A 6274-nucleotide genomic window follows, 5' to 3' on the forward strand; every position below is an offset into this window, starting at 1 on the left:
AGTATGTTATTCAACTAGAGAAGATCATAGTTCAACTCACAAATCATTAAGGATATGAATAATAATGTATATTGTGATCGAGGATGTCGCAAAGCCTAGATTAAGCATGAAGTCAGTCTATTTCTCGAAGGGAACATGATGAAAATTTACGTGTACTATAATTTTTGAGTTATTTTTATCTAACATAGTGTTTTGAGACAATCTAAGTAGAATAATGATGTATAATATGACTAGTGGATGTATGAGAATATAATTGTATTTTTCAATCAAAATTTGTAGTAAATATTAATCGTATAAAATAGACAAGAATGCTATGTTTTAAATGTGTGGTCATTGGGAGCAGGGATATATATTGTGCGACTTATTTAGATGTGTATGTGCAAATTAGCAAGGAAACACTTTGTAAATGTTGCTTTAGAGAAGGTATTAATGGCTACACTTCAAAAGTGTGGCCTTAAGAAAGTAAAGACCCGCTTTTTAAGTGTTGTTATAGAGATGCTATAAAAGGCTACGCTTTTGAAGCGTGCCCAATAGTAAAACAAAGGCAACATTTTTTAAGTGTTGCTGTAGAGGTGCTATAAAAGGCCACGCTTGTGAAATGTGCCCAATACCAAAACAAAGGCAACACTTGTGAGAGTAGCTTTATCAAATAAAAGTGTTGCGAATGACAAGCTACAAAGCGTGACCTTTATACCTTAATGACCATGCTTTTTAAGTGTAGCTGATATGGCAACACTTTAAAAGCGTGGCCTTTGATCAAAGGTTACGCCTTTTTAGGCCACTCCCTAAAAAGTGTTGCCTTAAGTCCAAAAGTGTAGCCTTTGATCAAAGGCCACACTTTCTGCTATTTTAGGCCACGCTTTATTGTAGTGGCAATATTGTAAAAGATTATGAAGATCTGAATTCTACGTTAATTTAAGCATGCTGGCATAGAAACATTTATCAAGTGACCTGAAAGGATAAATTTTGGTAAGCGTAAAACTTATTTGATTTGCAGTCCACACACTTGAAGATGTCATACTTGACATGTTGGATATTGTTACTTGACAAACATCCATATGAAAATCCCTAAAGAATTCTAAATGCCTGAAGCATATAAAGTTTCTGGGAAACTTTTTATTATCCTCATAAGATATAATTTGATGATTTCAGTATCATTGAAATTCTTGGAGAGTTTTCAAAAGCAGTAGAATATTTGCTTAAATGAGAAACATGCAAAAATTGAATAAGGATCCATTCCGACCTCAAGAAAAGAATGAGGAACTCTTTGGTTATGGAGTACCATATCTTAGTGCAATTGATGCACTAATGTATCTTACAAATACTACAAGGCCTGATATAGCCTTTTTTTTAGTTAATTTTTTAGCAAGTTTGCAGTCCCGATCTTATTGGTCATGCTGATTTTGGGTACTTATCTGACCTACATAAAGCTCGGTCTCAAATAGGTTATGTGTTCATATGTGGTGGTACTGCAATATCTTGGAGATATACAAAGCAGTCTATCGTAGCCACTTCATCGAATCATGCTGAGATAATAGCTATTCATGAAGTAAGCCGAGAATATGTATGGTTGAGGTCCATGATACATCTCATTTGCGAAAAATATGGTGTGAAAAATGACAATCTACCCACAATTTTATACGGAGATAGTGCAACATGCATAACACATCTTAATGGAGGATTCATCAAAGAAGATAGAACGAAGCACACTTCATCAAAACTTTTCTATACACATGAGCTACAAAAAGAATGATGATATTAACGTACAACAGATTCGTTCAAATGACAATGTGGCTAATTTATTCACCAAGTCTCCTCCAATTGCAACTTTCAAGAAGAGGGTGCACAAGATCGAGATGCAAAGGCTCATGAATGTTCTCATTAGGGGGGAGTTAACAGGCGTTGTACTCTTTTTTCCTTACGAGGTTTTGTCCAACTGAATTTTCCTTGTAAGGTTTTTAATGAGGCAATCTCTATGCGTATTGTTAGAGATGTGTACTTTTTTTCCTTCACTAGATTTTTTTCCCACTGAGTTTTTTCTAGTAAGGTTTTAACGAGGCATATTATCTATCAGTTAGACATTCAAGGAGGAGTGTTATAAATATACCATATATAGTGAATGTCTATTTTACCATATATAGTGAAATACCTACTTTATTATATATTGTGTATGTCTATTTATGGAAAAGTTACAAACCTCAAGGTTAGTTTTTCCCTATAAATAAATGGGTTTTCCTTCATTATAATCCATCTCACAAGAAAAGAAATAAGAATTACTCTCTATATTCTCTTTATTCTTCTTCTTTATTCTTTATTATTTTATAAAACAGATTTCATCTATTTATAAATTATAAGTGGTCACTTTGTTTAACTGGATGAAGTAGGATGCGTGAATAGTGAAAAAGAAAGAAAGTCAAAGATGGAGATTTTATGGCTGTACTAATTGAAACATGCACACATCTTTTTTTTCCCAAGTTGGGTGACCGCTTTCTCATAACCTATTTGTTGTATAATAACTCACATTTTCTTTTTAAAATTTCAAGTCGAGTGAGCACCTATGATAACCTACTCATTATGTAATAGTTTATATTTTTTAATCCCACATTGGGTGAGCATTTTGTGATATAGCTCGCAAACGACACAGGAAATATAAATCTCACTAGGCAAGCTCCATGCGACGAGCTCATGCTTGAGCGACTGAAGGAAGCTGGAACTGATCTCATGTTTCACACATGAGAGACCCAGGGCGGAGCTAGCATATAATGAGGGTGTTTATCCGACGAACCCTCTTCGGTGAAAAGTTATATTATTTATACATGGTTAAAATTATTTTTTATGTATAAATAATAGATGTTGAATCTCTTTCGATTAGTTCGTGTGTATACTTTTAAACTCCTCAATGAAATTTTTTCCTATGCCACTATAGATCCACCTCCCAATCACTCAGTATCTTGTGTGCACACTTTTTTCTTTCTTTATATAATTCAAATTTTTCCTGGCAAGTCAATTAAACTCCATTTACCAAATGATTTTTCATCCCAAAGTAGATATCGAAGACTCAAAAATTGGCCATAATTAATATAATTGTTCTCTCAAAACTAACTTAATTGTACTCTAAAAAATTTATGAATATTGATAGGATAACTTATCAGTCTACCCAAGTTTTGGTAATATTCATAAAAACCACTTGGTTTAATTTTTTATAGTTCTACGTGCCTTCAGATTTTCTTATTTTGATATTCTATTGTCATGTGTGTACAAATATTCCATTATGCGATGCTTCTTTTTCTCCTTCCAACCATATACAGTAATTATTATTGAACTTAATTAATTCAATAATGTATTTGGAAGAAACAAAAAAAAAAAAGACAAGTTGTTTGTTTGATTGGATCAAAATGACTTTTGATGATTAAAAGGAATTCTGGAAATCAATTTCTTCCATTTCATTTTGATAATAAGATTTAAAAGTGTGACTATTTCATCCTCACAACATGAGAAATATATATACATTATTAATCGTTACAAAATTATTAAAGGAACATCATCTTAATTTAGTAAAATGTGTTAGCTAGATGTCCAAAAATTCTAAGTAATTATTTACTTTCACACAGTGCCAACGGACTTGATTTTTTTTAAAACGTTACCTTGTTAATTATTATTCTGGTGGAATTTTCTAGATTCTCTATTACTCGTTTCTACAATTTTCTTAGAAAACAAAGATATTTTTCTTAGATGCAAAATATAATGTTAGATAGTACATATCCATTTGGGAGCGGGGACCCAAAATTAAGCCAACCATCGTATTCACATGGATAAATAGTGAGACACTGCAGGAAGTCAATTAACCACATGTATGTATATCTATATCGAGATGTCGATGGACACCTTTCATTAAAAAATTATGTTGTATATATAAATTTTTTTTTTTATTTTTATGTATAAACATTCTTTTATTGGAACTTTTTTTATTTTTTTTGTACGTTTTTTCTCATATTTTGATATTTGTTAATAAAATTTCTAGTTTCATCACGGACGTCATACAAGTAGTTGGTGGTGGGTGGGGGGCTGGGTATTTGAATGCACAATATCACCACTGACACCATAGCCTATAGACCACGTCCTTTGAATTAGGATTTATTGAACATGATACGTGTATCAGTGCCACATCTTTTTTTCCCTAATATTAAAATTGTTTGAATCTAAATATTGAATTGGTGTCAACTGTATGCACATCACCAATTAACTGTTATGATAGACACATACCGCAGTCCAACTATGTCTAAGAGAAGGGCAAACATACTACTTGTTTGATGTCAAGCTTTTGAGTTCCGAAGAAGGTCTACACATATGTTAAGTGAAGAGAGAGATATAACACAAATTCACATAATATATAGAATATATTTTTGAGCTCGATGAAATTGTGTATGTGATCATGCCCACGATACAGGGCCGATTAAAAAGAAGTGATGACTAATTTTCGGTTGGCAAATTTTTGAAGAAATGTGCACATAACTATTTATAAATTTGATCCCCCTTTAATCTTGTCCGTGTAATTTATAGTCAAACAAATATCGTAAACACAATTACATGCAAACATTTGCCAAGCTTGACAATCATCGTGACCAAATAGAAAGTCAAAAGACTAGTACTCCCTCATATCCAATTTATTCGCAATGTAGATTACAGCTGTATTTTTCAAGTGGAATTATAGAAGAAAGTTTGTCACTACTAATTGATATTAATTATTTTATGATCAATGACATATGAAAGATGGATTGGTTATAGTCTTAGCTTTATGGAAAAACTAGTTAAATGTATAATTGATCTGGACGCCCTAAACCCCTATACTAGTTATTGCATTCAATGAGCTTTGTATATATATATATTTTTTTCTTTTGGTTTCCCAAGGTATCCCCACAGCCGGCAGCCGTGAGACTAATCCCCCGTTCCTTCGATCAGCGCACTAAGCGGCAGCTGTGAGACTAATCCTCCGTTCCTTCGGTCAGCGCACTAAGCGTTAGGGAGCTGGCTGTGAGACTAATCCTCCGTTCCTTTGGTTAGCTCACTAAGCGGTAGGGAACTGGCCACAGAGTTTGCTCCATAGGTGGGAATCGAACACCCAACTTCTTGCTTAAGAGGTGAGGTGCTGAACCACCACACTAACTCTTGTGATTTGTATATCATTTTCAATTGATGCCCAACACTCCATACGAAGAATTAACCTAAATAGTTGTTTGTAGCACAATCCTTTAAATTATAAATTATCGATGGATGTTTAAGATTTGTATAATACATGTATAACGATGTATAATATATGTACACCAATTAAGAAAAAAGATAAACAGTAAATTTGATGGAGTATTCGATAAAGATCCTAAACAAAAACTCAAGTTATGATTTTGTTGGGACAAAAGTATGCTTTTGCAATTTTGGACCTTCAAAGTGTGGACATGGGCCGTATTTGGAGCAGAGATTGATATTATAAGCCCATATTTGACAGTAAAATTTAGGGCAAACAATATAAATTTCGATATTTTGAAGCTTAATTACAAAAAGTTTTGATTTTCTGCATAATAAATCTCAAATGCAGTAAATTAACGGCTATAATTATAATTTTTATAGCAACTGTTTTATAATTATGAAAAATAGCAAGTTATATTTTGTATTTAAGTAAAATACTGCTATATAAATACTTATACAAATTGAATAGTAGTTCCTATTTTAACTCCCATCAGTTAGAGTTAAATAAGGGAAGTAACCGTCTCTTAATTCATGTTAATTTTAATTATAAAGATTCTTCTATTTCTCTTCTTTTTTTATCCTTTTTCGTTTGTTTTTTCTTATTCGTTTTCTTATTTTTTCCTTTTTCCTTTTTTTTTTCTTTTCCTATTTTTGTTTCCTTTTTTCTCGTTTTATTTTTTTATTTTGATTTCTTTTCTTTTCCTTTTTTTTCTTTCCATTTTATTTTTCACTCGTTTGTTTTTTCTTATTCGTTTTCTTATTTTTTTCCTTTTTCATATTTTTTTTCTTTTCCTATTTTTGTTTCATTTTTTCTCGTTTTATTTTTTTATTTTGATTTCTTTTCTTTTCCTTTTTTTTCTTTCCATTTTATTTTTCACTCGTTTGTTTTTTCTTATTCGTTTTCTTATTTTTTTCCTTTTTCATATTTTTTTTCTTTTCCTATTTTTGTTTCATTTTTTCTCTTTTTATTTTTTTATTTTGATTTCTTTTTCTTTTCCTTTTTTTTCTTTCCATTCTATTTTCACTCTTCTAT

This window comes from Capsicum annuum, chromosome 8 (assembly GCF_002878395.1).
Source record: "Capsicum annuum cultivar UCD-10X-F1 chromosome 8, UCD10Xv1.1, whole genome shotgun sequence".
Taxonomy (NCBI): Eukaryota; Viridiplantae; Streptophyta; class Magnoliopsida; order Solanales; family Solanaceae; genus Capsicum; species Capsicum annuum.